The sequence below is a fragment of the Ambystoma mexicanum genome, unplaced genomic scaffold (assembly GCF_040938575.1).
Source record: "Ambystoma mexicanum isolate Mex_15411 unplaced genomic scaffold, UKY_AmexF1_1 Mex_scaf27, whole genome shotgun sequence".
Lineage (NCBI taxonomy): Eukaryota > Metazoa > Chordata > Amphibia > Caudata > Ambystomatidae > Ambystoma > Ambystoma mexicanum.
The window spans coordinates 1,645,884-1,654,417 of NW_027182441.1; positions in this window are offsets into that span (position 1 = coordinate 1,645,884).

Below are 8,534 nucleotides of genomic sequence, written 5' to 3' on the forward strand. Positions count from 1 at the left end.
TGGCCGATAATTTGCTAAGCAGAAAAAATGCAGAATTTTGGGCAAATTCTGCCACTTCGCCTGCTCTGCCCACAGAGAGAAATTGCCAATTTCAGGCTTTTTCTCCCTGAAATTCGGTTTTTTATGGGAAATGTTTTTTGGTGGCCACAAGAAGTTTCAGACTGAAAACAGATAGTTTGTGAAAAAAACACCATTTCAGATGGTTTGCCAGAAGACATTGATTTTTTCCATTAAATTTTGTTTTAGCGGTCAAAAACATGATATTTCAGGGAAAAAACACATTTCAGGAAGCAAAATCTGCATAGAAAATTGGCACAACAGCTAAAAAATGTCCCTGCAGGCAGAACAGAGCTGGAGGCGAATTTAGGCAATATCGTTCCACCAGTAGTGAGGGTAACTTTGCCCACCCCTAGCCTTGACTAGGGGACTGAAAATGAATCTACAGGGACTGGCCACAAAGTCCAGATGAGGGTGTATTAAGAGCTATGCTTTTTCCTTTCTTATTGGTGCTTTTGTTTTCACACCTTAACCTACCTTTCTTCAGTGCAGTGTCTGGGCCCTGTTTCTCACATGTTCTGTTTTTGAGCCCAGTCACAGGCCTCAGAGAAGGCCGGTGCCCTTTGAGGCCTGAAGGCTCCCTCCGCCAGTAGCAGGGCCCCAGGGCTTCTGACAGCAGCAGAGGCCCTGTGAGGAGTGGCCTCGAGCGATCAGGTGGGCTCAGCTGAGCCACCTCCACTGGCCTGGGTCCTGTTCCTGGGGCTCCCAGCTCTGTCTGCCTTGACCTCTCCATGCCCCCTGCTCCAGGGCTCACCTGCTGCCGTCGCCGTGCCAACGGAACCCTCAGGCTGGGCAGAGCATTGTGAAATGACAGCCTCCCCTCCCCCGCCGCTGGGGCCTGGGCCCAGGGCTGGGAGCTTGCAAGGCAAAGACACACCTCAGCTCAGCTTCTCCTGAGCTGCTCCAGAGCTCGACCCCCGGGGCCCCGGGGCCCCAGGGCTGGGGCTCAGAGCAGGAAAGGGCGTTTTATTGGAATGTCCTTTCCTTCTTGATGATTCCTACAAACCGTTTTAAGCTCTGTACATATAGAAAAGCAACATGTGTCCTGCCATTTGGGACATGCTGTTCACATGTCTAGCTCCACTAAAACCCTCCTCAGCATATTTCCGAGGCATCAAGGATGAACCAAGAAAAGTGCAGGGCCCTGACAAATCTGCTTCACTGTCCCAGCTTTAACAGACATCTGAGTGTCACACTACATGGCCGGTCCTGCCAGGGCAACAGCAGGGGAAGCTTCACTCACACAGTGCTACAGCGTGGGCTACCCTCCTACTGAACGGGTGCAGCAGGACAAACTCCTGTCACAGAGAATGGGCACAACCACACTGCAAGCGTCACTCACACATGGTCTGGCTTCCGACAGCAAAGCAAGCCTCCTACATTGCACATACTGCACTGTAAAGGGTTAGTTTTTGGACAGCAGAGCTATCCCTCTGCATCACACATACTGGACACCCTGAAGGGCCTCCTCCAGATTGAATTCTTACTGGATCGCCGTCCTATCCCCCTGCCCCAAACCTCTCCCATTGACTGTCAGCATGCTTCTCCTTATCTTCCTGCAGATACAGCACCCCTCTAGGCCTAACGGATGGCACACCAAGCTTCACGGGGCACTTTAAGGTATTCAGTCTCCACCTTTTATCTGTCCTGCTCCTCATTTCACCACGAAGAACCACTGGCAGTATTTCAACATCATTTTGAAACTGAAGTTATGGAACAGCTACAAAACCAGGGGAATGGCGCGGCAGGGGATTACATTCCATTTCATTCTGTCCTTTGGCTGTGTGCGCAGTGTCAGAAGAGTTTGAGGACTGCAGAAGACACTGGAATAGATTTCTGGGCGAAAGCGCCAGAGATTCTGGCCCCTGCCCCGATCGCCTTACAAACGCCTTACAAACGCCTGGCGGGCTTTGCCCTGGCGGGCAAATGTCTGAGTTGGACACTCAGCGCAGTACCTGAGCAAATTAGAGTGAGGTTTCACTCAGGGACAAGCCTGACAACCTATGTACTATGGCAGCTGAATGGGGGCATGGGGTCCTCATGTCTCAGGGATCTGCTTCTCTTATCCAAAACATCTTGCCTCCCATCAGCATTAGCCCCTAGCATATGGTAATGAGTGGAGTCTCTACACTTCCCCCGTTGCACATTTGTCGATTCCCAGAGCTCTGTGGCAGACAGGGTAAATGTATCTATGTGTGAGAGAGAGAGGGAGCCAGATAGAGAGAGAGAAAGAGAGAGAGAGAGGGGGGGGGAGCAGGCTCTGACAGTCAAAATGAGAGAAAAGTGAAGTTGCATCCCCTCAAGCACTCCCCTGCACCCTTCAACACAACAGCAAAGTTAGCTTGCATGTTCCCCGTTCTCCCCACTAACCCACCCACCCACCCTCCTCTCTTTCAGGACTTGCAGAGTGCCTAGAGACCCTGGAAATGATGGCAGCGGAACATGGTACAAACACAAATATCAAAATAGAACTATTCCCCTACTGTCTACAAAACCAAGGAATTACTTCACCTTTGTTTTTTTCCACTTCACATTACAAGAGAAAGACGTCCTTTGTTGGCCCTTTTTACCCACTACCATTCGGTCTACACATTTCATCCTGTTGAGTCTCCCAGTCGGCAAGAGCTATATATTTGGGTGGGTGATCCCAATGAAGTCAATGGAAATAGAGAAGGTGTTAGAACGGTGATGATTGTGTGCTGCAAGTGTCTTTCCCTTGAAGTCCATAGATATCATGGCCTTGACTAGGGGGTGGTCGAAGTGGCCGATAATTTGCTGAGCAGAAAAAATGCAGAATTTTGGGCAAATTCTGCCACTTCGCCTGCTCTGCCCACAGAGAGAAATTGCCAATTTCAGGCTTTTTCTCCCTGAAATTCGGTTTTTTATGGGAAATGTTTTTTGGTGGCCACAAGAAGTTTCAGACTGAAAACAGATAGTTTGTGAAAAAAACACCATTTCAGATGGTTTGCCAGAAGACATTGATTTTTTCCATTAAATTTTGTTTTAGCGGTCAAAAACATGATATTTCAGGGAAAAAACACATTTCAGGAAGCAAAATCTGCATAGAAAATTGGCACAACAGCTAAAAAATGTCCCTGCAGACAGAACAGAGCTGGAGGCGAATTTAGGCAATATCGTTCCACCAGTAGTGAGGGTAACTTTGCCCACCCCTAGCCTTGACTAGGGGACTGAAAATGAATCTACAGGGACTGGCCACAAAGTCCAGATGAGGGTGTATTAAGAGCTATGCTTTTTCCTTTCTTATTGGTGCTTTTGTTTTCACACCTTAACCTACCTTTCTTCAGTGCAGTGTCTGGGCCCTGTTTTTCACATGTTCTGTTTTTGAGCCAGTCACAGGCCTCAGAGAAGGTCGGTGCCCTTTGAGGCCTGAATGCTTCCTCCGCCAGTAGCAGGGCCCCAGGGCTTCTGACAGCAGCAGGTGCCCTGTGAGGAGTGGCCTCTGGCTTCCGACAACAAAGCAAGCCTCCCAAATTGCACATACTGCACTGTAAAGGGTTAGGCTTTGGACAGCAGAGCTATCCCTCTGCATCACACATACTGGACACCCTGAAGGGCCTCCTCCAGATTGAATTGTTACTGGATCGCCGTCCTATCCCCCTGCCCCAAACCTCTCCCATTGACTGTCAGCACCTTCCTGCAGATACAGCACCCCTCTAGGCCTAACGGATGGCACACCAAGCTTCACGGGGCACTTTAAGGTATTCAGTCTCCACCTTTTATCTGTCCTGCTCCTAATTTCACCACGAAGAACCACTGGCAGTATTTCAACATCATTTTGAAACTGAAGTTATGGAACAGCTACAAAACCTGGGGAATGGCGCGGCAGGGGATTTCATTCCATTTCATTCTGTCCTTTGGCTGTGTGCGCAGTGTCAGAAGAGTTTGAGGACTGCAGAAGACACTGGAATAGATTTCTGGGCGAAAGTGCCAGAGATTCTGGCCCCTGCCCCAATCGCCTTACAAACGCGTGGCGGGCTTTGCCCTGATGGGCAAATGTCTGAGTTGGACACTCAGCGCAGTACCTGAGCAAATTAGAGTGAGGTTTCACTCAGGGACAAGCCTGCCAACCTATATACTATGGCAGCTGAATGGGGGCATGGGGTCCTCATGTCTCAGGGATCTGCTTCTCTTATCCAAAACATCTTGCCTCCCATCAGCATTAGCCCCTAGCATATGGTAATGAGTGGAGTCTCTACACTTCCCCCGTTGCACATTTGTCGATTCCCAGAGCTCTGTGGCAGACAGGGTAAATGTATCTATGTGTGAGAGAGAGAGGGAGCCAAATAGAGAGAGAGAAAGAGAGAGAGAGAGGGGGGGGGAAGCAGGCTCTGACAGTCACAACGAGAGAAAAGTGAAGTTGCATCCCCTCAAGCACTCCCCTGCACCCATCAACACAACAGCAAAGTTAGCTTGCATGTTCCCCGTTCTCCCCACTAACCCACCCACCCACCCTCCTCTCTTTCAGGACTTGCAGAGTGCCTAGAGACCCTGGAAATGATGGCAGCGGAGCATGGTACAAACACAAATATCAAAATGGAACTATTCCCCTACTGTCTACAAAACCAAGGAACTACTTCACCTTTGTTTTTTTCCACTTCACATTACAAGAGAAAGACGTCCTTCGTTGGCCCTTTTTACGCACTACCATTCGGTCTACACATTTCATCCTGTTGAGTCTCCCAGTCGGCAAGAGCTATATATTTGTGTGGGTGATCCCAATGAAGTCAATGGAAATAGAGAAGGTGTTAGAACGGTGATGATTGTGTGCTGCAAGTGTCTTTCCCTTGAAGTCCATAGATATCATGGCCTTGACTAGGGGGTGGTCGAAGTGCCCGATAATTTGCTCAGCAGAAAAAATGCAGAATTTTGGGCAAATTCTGCCACTTCGCCTGCTCTGCCCACAGAGAGAAATTTCAGGCTTTTTCTCCCTGAAATTCGTTTTTTTATGGGAAATGTTTTTTGGTGGCCACAAGAAGTTTCAGACTGAAAACAGATAGTTTGTGAAAAAAACACCATTTCAGATGGTTTGCCAGAAGACATTGATTTTTTCCATTAAATTTTCTTTTAGCGGTCAAAAACATGATATTTCAGGGAAAAAACACATTTCAGGAAGCAAAATCTGCATAGAAAATTGGCACAACAGCTAAAAAATGTCCCTGCAGACAGAACAGAGCTGGAGGCGAATTTAGGCAATATCGTTGCACCAGTAGTGAGGGTAACTTTGCCCACCCCTAGCCTTGACTAGGGGACTGAAAATTAATCTACAGGGACTGGCCACAAAGTCCAGATGAGGGTGTATTAAGAGCTATGCTTTTTCCTTTCTTATTGGTGCTTTTGTTTTCACACCTTAACCTACCTTTCTTCAGTGCAGTGTCTGGGCCCTGTTTTTCACATGTTCTGTTTTTGAGCCCAGTCACAGGCCTCAGAGAAGGCCGGTGCCCTTTGAAGCCTGAATGCTTCCTCCGCCAGTAGCAGGGCCCCAGGGCTTCTGACAGCAGCAGAGGCCCTGTGAGGAGTTGCCTCGAGCGATCAGGTGGGCTCAGCTGAGCCACCTCCACTGGCCTGGGTCCTGTTCCTGGGGCTCCCAGCTCTGTCTGCCTTGACCTCTCCATGCCCCCTGCTGCAGGGCTCACCTGCTGCCGTCGCCGTGCCAACGGAACCCTCAGGCTGGGCAGAGCATTGTGAAATGACAGCCTCCCCTCCCCCGCCGCTGGGGCCTGGGCCCAGGGCTGGGAGCTTGCAAGGCAAAGACACACCTCAGCTCAGCTTCTCCTGAGCTGCTCCAGAGCTCGACCCCCCGGGGCCCCGGGGCCCCAGGGCTGGGGCTCAGAGCAGGAAAGGGCGTTTTATTGGAATGTCCTTTCCTTCTTGATGATTCCTACAAACCGTTTTAAGCTCTGTACATATAGAAAAGCAACATGTGTCATGCCATTTGGGACATGCTGTTCACATGTCTAGCTCCACTAAAACCCTCCTCAGCATATTTCCGAGGCATCAAGGATGAACCAGGAACAGTGCACGGCCCTGACAAATCTGCTTCACTGTCCCAGCTTTAACAGACATCTGAGTGTCACACTACATGGCCGGTCCTGCCAGGGCAACAGCAGGGGAAGCTTCACTCACACAGTGCTACAGCATGGGCTTCCCTCCTACTGAACGGGTGCAGCAGGACAAACTCTTGTCACAGAGAATGGGCGCAACAACACTGCAAGCTTCACTCACACATGGTCTGGCTTCCGACAGCAAAGCAAGCCTCCCAAATTGCACATACTGCACTGTAAAGGGTTAGGCTTTGGACAGCAGAGCTATCCCTCTGCTTCACACATACTGGACACCCTGAAGGGCCTCCTCCAGATTGAATTGTTACTGGATCGCCGTCCTATCCCCCTGCCCCAAACCTCTCCCATTGACTGTCAGCATGCTTCTCCTTACCTTCCTGCAGATACAGCACCCCTCTAGGCCTAACGGATGGCACACCAAGCTTCACGGGGCACTTTAAGGTATTCAGTCTCCACCTTTTATCTGTCCTGCTCCTCATTTCACCACGAAGAACCACTGGCAGTATTTCAAAATCATTTTGAAACTGAAGTTATGGAACAGCTACAAAACCAGGGGAATGGCGCGGCAGGGGATTTCATTCCATTTCATTCTGTCCTTTGGCTGTGTGCGCAGTGTCAGAAGAGTTTGAGGACTGCAGAAGACACTGGAATAGATTTCTGGGCGAAAGCGCCAGAGATTCTGGCCCCTGCCCTGATCGCCTTACAAACGCCTGGCGGGCTTTGCCCTGGCGGGCAAATGTCTGAGTTGGACACTCAGCGCAGTACCTGAGCAAATTAGAGTGAGGTTTCACTCAGGGACAAGCCTGACAACCTATGTACTATGGCAGCTGAATGGGGGCATGGGGTCCTCATGTCTCAGGGATCTGCTTCTCTTATCCAAAACATCTTGCCTCCCATCAGCATTAGCCCCTAGCATATGGTAATGAGTGGAGTCTCTACACTTCCCCCGTTGCACATTTGTCGATTCCCAGAGCTCTGTGGCAGACAGGGTAAATGTATCTATGTGTGAGAGAGAGAGGGAGCCAGATAGAGAGAGAGAAAGAGAGAGAGAGAGGGGGGGGAGCAGGCTCTGACAGTCAAAATGAGAGAAAAGTGAAGTTGCATCCCCTCAAGCACTCCCCTGCACCCTTCAACACAACAGCAAAGTTAGCTTGCATGTTCCCCGTTCTCCCCACTAACCCACCCACCCACCCTCCTCTCTTTCAGGACTTGCAGAGTGCCTAGAGACCCTGGAAATGATGGCAGCGGAACATGGTACAAACACAAATATCAAAATAGAACTATTCCCCTACTGTCTACAAAACCAAGGAATTACTTCACCTTTGTTTTTTTCCACTTCACATTACAAGAGAAAGACGTCCTTTGTTGGCCCTTTTTACCCACTACCATTCGGTCTACACATTTCATCCTGTTGAGTCTCCCAGTCGGCAAGAAATATATATTTGGGTGGGTGATCCCAATGAAGTCAATGGAAATAGAGAAGGTGTTAGAACGGTGATGATTGTGTGCTGCAAGTGTCTTTCCCTTGAAGTCCATAGATATCATGGCCTTGACTAGGGGGTGGTCGAAGTGGCCGATAATTTGCTGAGCAGAAAAAATGCAGAATTTTGGGCAAATTCTGCCACTTCGCCTGCTCTGCCCACAGAGAGAAATTGCCAATTTCAGGCTTTTTCTCCCTGAAATTCGGTTTTTTATGGGAAATGTTTTTTGGTGGCCACAAGAAGTTTCAGACTGAAAACAGATAGTTTGTGAAAAAAACACCATTTCAGATGGTTTGCCAGAAGACATTGATTTTTTCCATTAAATTTTGTTTTAGCGGTCAAAAACATGATATTTCAGGGAAAAAACACATTTCAGGAAGCAAAATCTGCATAGAAAATTGGCACAACAGCTAAAAAATGTCCCTGCAGACAGAACAGAGCTGGAGGCGAATTTAGGCAATGTCGTTCCACCAGTAGTGAGGGTAACTTTGCCCACCCCTAGCCTTGACTAGGGGACTGAAAATGAATCTAATGGGACTGGCCACAAAGTCCAGATGAGGGTGTATTAAGAGCTATGCTTTTTCCTTTCTTATTGGTGCTTTTGTTTTCACACCTTAACCTACCTTTCTTCAGTGCAGTGTCTGTGCCCTGTTTTTCACATGATCTGTTTTTGAGCCCAGTCACAGGCCTCAGAGAAGGTCGGTGCCCTTTGAGGCCTGAATGCTTCCTCCGCCAGTAGCAGGGCCCCAGGGCTTCTGACAGCAGCAGAGGCCCTGTGAGGAGTGGCCTCGAGCGATCGGGTGGGCTCAGCTGAGCCACCTCCACTGGCCTGGGTCCTGTTCCTGGGGCTCCCAGCTCTGTCTGCCTTGACCTCTCCATGCCCCCTGCTCCAGGGCCCACCTGCTGCCGTCGCCGT